The 11162-nt window shown below is 54.7% G+C and overlaps 1 long non-coding RNA gene across 1 annotated transcript; it reads right to left on the bottom strand.

The window, feature by feature from the left end:
* Nucleotides 1-5783: 5783 nt before the first annotated feature.
* On the bottom strand, nt 5784-10351 carry LOC132386221 (uncharacterized). The gene is made up of 3 exons (XR_009509433.1): nt 10259-10351; nt 9933-10103; nt 5784-9777 (listed from the first exon to the last, which is right to left on the bottom strand). It is a non-coding gene; the product is annotated as an uncharacterized LOC132386221 (long non-coding RNA).
* Between the last annotated feature and the right edge of the window lie 811 nt (nt 10352-11162).

Here is an 11162-nt window from a genome sequence, read left to right as displayed (position 1 = left end):
CTCCTGAAGGCAATGGGTGCTGCCAGTGATCCATTGACCTTAACAAGGCACTCTGCGGCAGAGTAGAGGAGCCGAACTCGGGCCACAAAGTGTGGTCCGAGCCCAAAGGCCTGCAGAGTGCCCACCAGGAAACTGTGGTCTACCCGGTCAAACGCCTTCTCCTGGTCAAGAGAAAGAAACGCTGCCGGGGTCCCAGTCTTCTGGTGCAGGTGGATCAGGTCCCGTACTAGGTGGACATTGTCCTGGATGGAGCGGCCCGGGACTGTGTAAGATTGGTCAGGATGAATCACCTGTCTCAGTACTGAACCAAGACGGTTGGCCATTGCCCGGGCGAAGATTTTGTAGTCCGCGCACAAGAGGGAGACCGGGCGCCAGTTCTTTAGCAGGCGAAGGTCTCCCTTCTTGGGCAGCAGGACCACGACAGCTCTCCGCCATGAGAGGGGCATTTCCCCGGTGGCTAGGCTCTCCCCTAGAACAAGGCTGTAATCGACCCCCAGGACATCCCAAAAAGCCTGATAAAACTCCACACTCAGACCATCTAAGCCAGGGGATTTACCCCTCCGGAGTTGCCGAAGGGCAGCAGACAGCTCCTCCCCAGTCAGGGAGGCGTCCAGACGCGCTGCGTCATCAGGGCTGACCTTTGGCAAATCTTCCCAGACCTCACTGCACGCCCCCGCATTTGACGGATCCGGTGAGAATAAGGACCGATAGAAAGTGCGGACTTCTTCGATAATTTCGTCAGGATCCGTGAGGGAGGAGCCATCAGCAGCCAATAGCTCCACCAGCTGCTTTTGAACTCCCCGCCACTTCTCCAACGAGTAGAAGAAGGGTGAGCCGCGGTCCAAATCTTGCAGCATTCGGATCCGCGACCTCACATATGCACCTCGGGACTGCTGAAGCTGCAGATTCCTGAGTGCGTCCTTCTTCTCCTGGTGTTCCTGCCACGTTTGATGGTCTCCACCGGTCGAACCAAGACGGGTCTCCAGGTCAAGCAACGCTCTCTCAAGCCGCTCAATCTCAGAGTCCCGCCTCTTTGTCGACCCCCTAGTGTACTCCCGACATAAAAACCGGATGTGGGCCTTACCCACATCCCACCACAGCCGTAGGGAGCAGAACTCTCTCCGTCTCTCTCTCCAGGCGGCCCAGAACGCTCGGAATGAATCATGGAATCGGCTGTCCTCCAGCAGCCGGTTGTTAAAGTGCCAATACCCGGATCCCACCCGAGGGTGCAGAGGAGTAAATTCCATCCACACAAGGTGATGATCCGAGCACGACACCGGCCGCATGGAGGAAGCCGACACGCGGGAGACATAAGCCCGAGAGATATACAGGCGGTCTATCCGGGAACCCCCCTCTCTCGATCTTCTGGAGAAGGCGCTAGAGTCAGGGTGAAGATTCCGCCAGCTGTCCACCAAGTCAAAGGAGCCGACTAGCTCCTTTAACTTTTTCGCTGATGCCGGGTCGCGTTGGAGGCCCGAGCGGTCCTCCACCTCGAGGGTACAGTTGAAGTCTCCCCCGAGGACGACGCAGTCCCCCGGGTCGATGGAACTCAGCAAGGTGGACAGCTGACAGAATAGGCGCGTCTGCATCACCCCGCGCCTCGGAGCGTACACGTTGATAAAATGTAACGGTACTCCATCCAGGCGCACAGCCAGGTGGAGCAGACGGCCGGGCACAACATCTTGGACTCCTACGATTTCTGGCCGGAAGGTTGGGGCCAACAGGATCGCCACCCCACTAGAGTTGGAGCTAAGGTGACTCATGTAGACCCCGCCCTGCCACTCCAGGAGCCAAGCGGTCTCGTCCCCCGGGGTGGTATGGGTTTCCTGCAGGAAACTCACCGCGTATCTCCCGTCCCTGAGGACTGAGAGATTGTTATACCTGCGGGGAGAGCCCCTGCTACCGTTTACATTGAGACTAGCTATGGTAAGCTTCATGTCGGAAGCACACTAGGCCTCAGCACCAGTCCCCTTCCCACTGAGAGCGATGGCGCCCTCAGCCGCACTCTCCCGAAGAAAACCGAGAATATCCTTGGCTTTCCGAGCCCGACTGCTACCATCGCTACCCTGTGACCCACCATCTCCCGAAGGAGCGAGGCTGCTTTTCATCCTGATGTCCCGCACCAGGTCATCCAGGAAGGATTTCAGCTGCCGCCTGTCATTCCCTGACACAGCATTCCTCTTCCCCTTCCCCTTCCGTCTGAGGATGACCCTCAGGGACTTCACCAGCCTCGGCATGCTAGGCCAGCGAAGCGAGGCTAGTTTAGGCCGATGCTTTGCACCAACGGAGGAGTGAATAAACTCTCTGATCTCCTCCACAGGTATCAATGGGGACTTCTCTGGAGGGGTGAGGATGTCCATTGTCTCGCTATCAAATGAATCCCCCTCCAACCCCTCACTGCAGACAGATCCCCCACCGTCCTCCTCAGGTGCAGTATAAGGTGGCTGCCCCTGTAACCTACACTGCACAGTGGGTACCTCCCCCATACCTTCCCGCTCCACCGTCGCAGCAGTCTTACCCACAGTTGCGACGATGGAGGGAAAATCCCAAGGGACTCCCTGCAGGCCATTAGTTGATGGGGTCGGCATGCAGGTTACATCACCCTCCCCAGGAGACAGGCATGAAGGGGACCCCAGGAGCTCTGGCCCATTGGATTCACTGGCAGCCTGATGCTGACTGTGAGAGAGCCTGGTCTCCTCTCCACCTGTACTACTTAATACATTTGCCTCCAGGGAGGCGCTGACTGCTAAGTCCTGGGTGGAGGGCTCCAGGTCTGTTTTAGGCGTGCAAACAGTCCCAGCACTAGCTTCATGCATAACCACACCACCCACCCCAGGACTGGTGTCTACATCTGGGGATTCAGGGTTAGACACAACTCCCACCTGGATCCCCACCCCTTTCTGGGACTCCCCCTCATCTGCATTCTCTGCTCTCTTGGGGGAACAATCCCATCTCCTCTTCAAGCCGGAGGAGCATACAGGTGCGGAATTCACCGACAGCGCGGTACTCTCCGCTCCTATCGCCCCGTCTAACCGTACGCTTCCCCGAGCCTCCCTCTCCACCTCAGGGAAAATGGGCGTGAGCTCTGCGGTCTCGGGGGCCGACTTCTTCACGTGTTTCGACTTCTTCCTCGCTTTCTTGCCCCGCCCGGACTCCACCCCGTCCCTCGCCTGAACCTCCCCACACGTAGCCCCAGGATCACCCGCCTGAACCACAGGGGTAGGAGCAGACGTAGGAATAGGGGCAGGGTTAGAGACAGGGTCAGGGGCAGGAGCAGGGGTCGGCACAGGTGTTGGCGCAGGGATGGGATCAGGGGCAGAGGTAGCTGGGGCACAAGTTCCTGAAGTGGACTCCCTGGGTTTTCGGGTGCTAGGACAGTCCCTCCGAAAGTGCCCCACCTCCCCGCACGCATGGCACCGTGGGCGCTCAGAGCTCCAATACACCTGATAATCTACCCCCTCGTGCCGGAGAGTAAACCGGTCCTCAACTTCATCCTCCCTTTCCAGTTTCATGAATACCTGTCGCCGGAAAGAGATTACGGTCCGGAAGCTGCGCCTCCTGAATTTGTGCCTGATGGCAGTTATCTCTGACCGTACTTGCCCCAAGCGGGCCAATGCGTCCTCGTTGGGGATGAAAGGCTGTACGTGACCGAGGACGATGCGTTGTGTGGGAGCTGTCACTAGCTCCATCTGTAAAAAGGTGTTCTCCACCGTGATCCAACTACAGAGGGCCCGATGCACTAACTCATCATTCCTCAGGTAAAACACCGCCTTCCCGAACTCCTTCTCAGCGGCCAAAACACCATCTCTCCCCAACAAGTCCTCCATGGCCTCCGCGCAATTTTCCAGGATAGTTCCAGTTCGCAAAATACATTGCACCCCGCGTTCAACTTTCACCGTCCGAAACAGGGCGTTGTCCGAGGCCGGAGAGGCATAACTCCCCGCAGGCCTGCGACTCCCTGTAGACTGGTCCGGCATGTTACTTGTGTGTCCGAACCGAGAATGATACGGTGGTGCTGGTTATAAAGTCTCGGAGTGAGTTGAGTAACTGGCGGGAAAAGTTTGTACTCGACGGTACCTTGCTGGCCCAATGCCAGAAATTCCAACGCCAGGAAAGGCTCCGTTAGTCCTGTAGAAACTTCCAGGCCGTGAGAGATCGAGACGTCCCAAACGACGGTTCGGCTCCAACACCGAACGAGAATCCTGACGATAGAGATGGAAGGAGGTTGCCCCGATGTCAGTGGGGACAAACAACGTCGTTTGCCTCCGGTTTTGGGAGCGAAACTGCTTCACGGCGAGTCGCCAGCCGCCACAGCAGAGTGCTACGCAGTTCGAAGCCGTCAACGAACCCGGTCCAAACTGGCAGAAAAACTCCAAACGAAGCTTCCACTCTAAACCAGCCGCTCACTTAGAAGTTCAAGGGACGATGGAAACCAATTTCCAAGCAATTCAAGACCTTCATAAAGTAGTTTTCCCCCGATTTCTCCCAGCGCAATCAGAACAGCTCCACTCTGTGTCTGACCCCGGGAGAGTGTGATCGGACGGTGAGGAGGGAGATTCACTCTGTGTCCGACCCCGGGAGTGTGTGATAGGATGGTGTGGAGGGAGATTCACTCTGTGTCTGACCCCGGGAGTGTGTGATGGGACGGTGAGGAGGGAGATTCACTCTGTGTCCGACCCCGGGAGAGTGTGATGGGACAGTGTGGAGGGAGATTCACTCCGTGTCCGACCCCGGTAGAGTGTGATGGGACGGTGTGGAGGGAGATTCACTCTGTGTCCGACCCCGGGAGTGTGTGATGGGACGGTGTGGAGGGAGATTCACTCTGTGTCTGACCCCGGGGGACAGGCGGGGGTCAATTTGCCAGAAATGGGCTTTGGTGGAGATGAGATCCGGGGCTCCAAGACTCTGCTTGTCCAACCTCCCTCAGCCTGGAGCTGAGACGCTACTGTGTCAGTGTGAGGAGCTCCGACCCACTGTTGCAGTGCACAGGGTGTGGAGGGCAACGGAAACCTCAAATAAAACTCGAGTCCGACACAAGTCAGGAAGATACAGTGGTTTATTGATTTTTTATGAGATATATCAATGAAACAATGTGTGAGCTGCTAACGTGCGGGAATAAATAATCTGCTGACAGTCACACACAATTAACTGACCGGCGACAAGGGGTGACCGGTTGAATAATAATAATATTAACCAGTCCCGTTTCTCACCGTCACTCTGCATCGGGGAACTGATTATAAAATTATAAAACTGATTATAAAATCACACTTCAGGGCCGTGTCCGGGATCGCTGCAGATCCAGGGTCACTGCCGAGGGATTTGTCCATTTAACATCATTATATCGGCCAGGCTGCCGAATGCCCGTCCTCAGCAAAGGGGGCAAAAGGATTCTCTCCCGGGATCATCCCCCCCACCCCGGGACACCGGTGTCCCAGACTGAGCCCCGGACCCCGGGCTCTTCCTGTCCGGGTAATTCCCCGGGGTGCCACGTGGGGAGTCTCCTCCACGCACTTCCGGCGGAAGCTGCCCCGCCGGACAACAGGCGGAAACACGTCACTGCGGGACCGCTGCGAGCGACGCACACAGCGCGAGGCCCGAGCCGGTTCCGTTAAAACCGTTGGGAATCAGCCCCGGCGCGCGGCCGTTAAAGGTAAGGGCGGGAGTTAAAGGGGAGGGCGGGGAGTCGGCCAAATGTCCCCATCCCGCGGGCGGGGATGTTCACACATTCAGATCCACCATCAGTCCGGGTCTGGGTTCCAGGTAAGATCAAGGTTAAAGGCCAAATGTCCACAGATCCACTGTCAGTCCGGGTTTGACTCCCTGTAGAGATCTCAGTTCCTTCATCCCGGTCTCACTGAACCGATTCACCACATTCAGATGTTCACAGATCCACCATCAGTCCGGGTCTGGGTTCCTGTAGAGATCTCAGTTCCTTCATCCCGGTCTCACTGAACCGATTCACCACATTCAGATGTTCACAGATCCACCATCAGTCCGGGTCTGGGTTCCTGTAGAGATCTCAGTTCCTTCATCCCGGTCTCACTGAACCGATTCACCACATTCAGATGTTCACAGATCCACCATCAGTCCGGGTCTGGGTTCCTGTAGAGATCTCAGTTCCTTCATCCCGGTCTCACTGAACCGATTCCCCACATTCAGATGTTCACAGATCCACCATCAGTCCGGGTCTGGGTTCCTGTAGAGATCTCAGTTCCTTCATCCCGGTCTCACTGAACCGATTCACCACATTCAGATGTTCACAGATCCACCATCAGTCCGGGTCTGGGTTCCTGTAGAGATCTCAGTTCCTTCATCCCGGTCTCACTGAACCGATTCCCCACATTCAGATGTTCACAGATCCACTCTCAGTCCGGGTCTGGGTTCCTGTAGAGATCTCAGTTCCTTCATCCCGGTCTCACTGAACCGATTCCCCACATTCAGATGTTCACAGATCCACTCTCAGTCCGGGTCTGGGTTCCTGTAGAGATCTCAGTTCCTTCATCCCGGTCTCACTGAACCGATTCCCCACATTCAGATGTTCACAGATCCACTCTCAGTCCGGGTCTGGGTTCCTGTAGAGATCTCAGTTCCTTCATCCCGGTCTCACTGAACCGATTCCCCACATTCAGATGTTCACAGATCCACTCTCAGTCCGGGTCTGACTCCCTGTAGAGATCTCAGTTCCTTCCCCCCGGTCTCACTGAACCGATTCACCACATTCAGATGTTCACAGATCCACTCTCAGTCCGGGTCTGGGTTCCTGTAGAGATCTCAGTTCCTTCATCCCGGTCTCACTGAACCGATTCCCCAGATTCAGATGTTCACAGATCCACCATCAGTCCGGGTCTGGGTTCCTGTAGAGATCTCAGTTCCTTCATCCCGGTCTCACTGAACCGATTCCCCACATTCAGATGTTCACAGATCCACCATCAGTCCGGGTCTGGGTTCCTGTAGAGATCTCAGTTCCTTCATCCCGGTCTCACTGAACCGATTCCCCACATTCACATGTTCACAGATCCACCATCAGTCCGGGTCTGGGTTCCTGTAGAGATCTCAGTTCCTTCATCCCGGTCTCACTGAACCGATTCCCCACATTCAGATGTTCACAGATCCACCATCAGTCCGGGTCTGGGTTCCTGTAGAGATCTCAGTTCCTTCATCCCGGTCTCACTGAACCGATTCACCACATTCAGATGTTCACAGATCCACCATCAGTCCGGGTCTGGGTTCCTGTAGAGATCTCAGTTCCTTCATCCCGGTCTCACTGAACCGATTCCCCACATTCAGATGTTCACAGATCCACCATCTGTCCGGGTCTGGGTTCCTGTAGAGATCTCAGTTCCTTCATCCCGGTCTCACTGAACCGATTCCCCACATTCAGATGTTCACAGATCCACCATCAGTCCGGGTCTGGGTTCCTGTAGAGATCTCAGTTCCTTCATCCCGGTCTCACTGAACCGATTCCCCACATTCAGATGTTCACAGATCCACCATCAGTCCGGGTCTGGGTTCCTGTAGAGATCTCAGTTCCTTCATCCCGGTCTCACTGAACCGATTCACCACATTCAGATGTTCAGATCCACCATCAGTCCGGGTCTGGGTTCCTGTAGAGATCTCAGTTCCTTCATCCCGGTCTCACTGAACCGATTCACCACATTCAGATGTTCACAGATCCACCATCAGTCCGGGTCTGGGTTCCTGTAGAGATCTCAGTTCCTTCATCCCGGTCTCACTGAACCGATTCCCCACATTCAGATGTTCACAGATCCACTCTCAGTCCGGGTCTGGGTTCCTGTAGAGATCTCAGTTCCTTCATCCCGGTCTCACTGAACCGATTCCCCACATTCAGATGTTCACAGATCCACTCTCAGTCCGGGTCTGGGTTCCTGTAGAGATCTCAGTTCCTTCATCCCGGTCTCACTGAACCGATTCCCCACATTCAGATGTTCACAGATCCACTCTCAGTCCGGGTCTGGGTTCCTGTAGAGATCTCAGTTCCTTCATCCCGGTCTCACTGAACCGATTCCCCACATTCAGATGTTCACAGATCCACTCTCAGTCCGGGTCTGACTCCCTGTAGAGATCTCAGTTCCTTCCCCCCGGTCTCACTGAACCGATTCACCACATTCAGATGTTCACAGATCCACTCTCAGTCCGGGTCTGGGTTCCTGTAGAGATCTCAGTTCCTTCATCCCGGTCTCACTGAACCGATTCCCCAGATTCAGATGTTCACAGATCCACCATCAGTCCGGGTCTGGGTTCCTGTAGAGATCTCAGTTCCTTCATCCCGGTCTCACTGAACCGATTCCCCACATTCAGATGTTCACAGATCCACCATCAGTCCGGGTCTGGGTTCCTGTAGAGATCTCAGTTCCTTCATCCCGGTCTCACTGAACCGATTCCCCACATTCAGATGTTCACAGATCCACCATCAGTCCGGGTCTGGGTTCCTGTAGAGATCTCAGTTCCTTCATCCCGGTCTCACTGAACCGATTCCCCACATTCAGATGTTCACAGATCCACCATCAGTCCGGGTCTGGGTTCCTGTAGAGATCTCAGTTCCTTCATCCCGGTCTCACTGAACCGATTCACCACATTCAGATGTTCACAGATCCACCATCAGTCCGGGTCTGGGTTCCTGTAGAGATCTCAGTTCCTTCATCCCGGTCTCACTGAACCGATTCCCCACATTCAGATGTTCACAGATCCACCATCTGTCCGGGTCTGGGTTCCTGTAGAGATCTCAGTTCCTTCATCCCGGTCTCACTGAACCGATTCCCCACATTCAGATGTTCACAGATCCACCATCAGTCCGGGTCTGGGTTCCTGTAGAGATCTCAGTTCCTTCATCCCGGTCTCACTGAACCGATTCCCCACATTCAGATGTTCACAGATCCACTCTCAGTCCGGGTCTGGGTTCCTGTATAGATCTCAGTTCCTTCATCCCGGTCTCACTGAACCGATTCCCCACATTCAGATGTTCACAGATCCACCATCAGTCCGGGTCTGGGTTCCTGTAGTGATCTCAGTTCCTTCATCCCGGTCTCACTGAACCGATTCACCACATTCAGATGTTCACAGATCCACCATCAGTCCGTGTCTGGGTTCCTGTAGAGATCTCAGTTCCTTCATCCCGGTCTCACTGAACCGATTCACCACATTCAGATGTTCACAGATCCACCATCAGTCCGGGTCTGGGTTCCTGTAGAGATCTCAGTTCCTTCATCCCGGTCTCACTGAACCGATTCACCACATTCAGATGTTCACAGATCCACCATCAGTCCGGGTCTGACTCCCCGTAGAGATCTCAGTTCCTTCATCCCGGTCTCACTGAACCGATTCACCACATTCAGATGTTCACAGATCCACCATCAGTCCGGGTCTGACTCCCCGTAGAGATCTCAGTTCCTTCCCCCCGGTCTCACTGAACCGATTCCCCCGCAGCCTGAAACAGATGGGAGAATAAAGATGAAATAAACAGATCACACAACAGTGTCAGTAACAGGGGACCGGGGTTAATGTTTCAACAACACTCACAGACAAATATCACCAGAAAACCCGCGGATCCGCTGATATTTTATCACATTGAACATTAACACAAACACTCACCAGATCCACTCCAGACTCGGGAGGGTCAGTATGAGGCGGCGGAGAGCGGGGACAGATCGGTCTGTCAGAGAGTTGTATCCCAGATCCAGCCACGTCAGTGATGGGTTTGTACTGAGAGCGGAGACGAGATCCTCGGCACCAGAATCTGTGAGACCGACATTCTCCAGCCTGGAGATGAGAGAGAGTGAGGGTGAAGGACACAGAGAGACAGGAGACGGTACAAATCCCCAGTGTTTATCAGTAACACAATTACTGATCACATTAATGTTCAGTGTCAGACACCCAGTGACTGTAAACACAATCTCCCACAGTCTGGTACTTACCACAGTTTCTGTATTTTACACTCCGGGTTCCTCAGAGCCGCAGACACCAGTTTCACTCCTGAATCCCCCAGTTTATTACCACTCAGGTCCAGATCCGTCAGTGATGGGTTTGTACTGAGAGCGGAGACGAGATCCTCGGCACCAGAATCTGTGAGACCGACATCCCACAGCCTGGAGATGAGAGAGAGTGAGGGTGAAGGACACAGAGAGACAGGAGACAGTACAAATCCCCAGTGTTTATCAGTAACACAATTACTGATCACATTAATGTTCAGTGTCAGACACCCAGTGACTGTAAACACAATCTCCCACAGTCTGGTACTTACCACAGTCTCTGTATTTTACACTCCGGGTTCCTCAGAGCCGCAGACACCAGTTTCACTCCTGAATCCCCCAGTTCATTATTGTTCAGTCTAAACAAAAACAGACAAATTGATGAACATTGTGATTAAAATCGTCCGGCTGAGGGCATTTCTCTCACTCGGATATTTCAGGGAACATTAAACCCTTCAGTAATTCACTGATCGTAGATCCCATCACTGTCAATGTCCCTCACTGCCCAGCTCCAATGAATTCACCGAATGTCAGTAATTTCGTCTGTCGGTGTGACCCTGTAAACTCCACATATTCTCTCTCATTCCCTGATGGTTAGAAAAGTGTTCCTGATGTGAGACGGTCGGAAAGGGCAGGTGTGAAGGGGAGAAGTCAAACAGTGAGGAAGATTTGAGAATCGGGAAATGTCGATGGGAGATGGAGGAAGAGACATCACCGAAGGTAAAGGATGGAAAGACACAGAAGGAAGCGGATGGGGCAGAGAGATCCCAGTAGAGGAGGGGGATGAGGCAGAGAAATCCCACAGGAGGAAGGGGGACGGGGAGGGAGTTCCCACAGGAGGAAGGGGGACGGGGAGGGAGATCCCACAGGAGGAAGGGGGATGGGGGAGGGGGATCCCACAGGAGGAAGGGGGACGGGGGAGGGGAGATACCACAGGAGGAAGGGGGACGGGGCAGAGAGAGATCCCACAGGAGGAAGGGGGACGGGGCAGAGAGATCCCACAGGAGGAAGGGGGACGGGGGAGAGAGATCCCACAGGAGGAAGGGGGACGGGGGAGGCAGATCCCACAGGAGGAAGGGGGACGGGGCAGAGAGATCCCACAGGAGGAAGGGGGACGGGGCAGAGAGATCCCACAGGAGGAAGGGGGACGGGGGAGAGAGATCCCACAGGAGGAAG

This window comes from Hypanus sabinus, unplaced genomic scaffold (genome assembly GCF_030144855.1).
Source record: "Hypanus sabinus isolate sHypSab1 unplaced genomic scaffold, sHypSab1.hap1 scaffold_1067, whole genome shotgun sequence".
Classification (NCBI taxonomy): Eukaryota; Metazoa; Chordata; class Chondrichthyes; order Myliobatiformes; family Dasyatidae; genus Hypanus; species Hypanus sabinus.
Note: the sequence above shows the minus strand (reverse complement) of the source record. Positions and strands in the feature narration are given on the sequence as shown.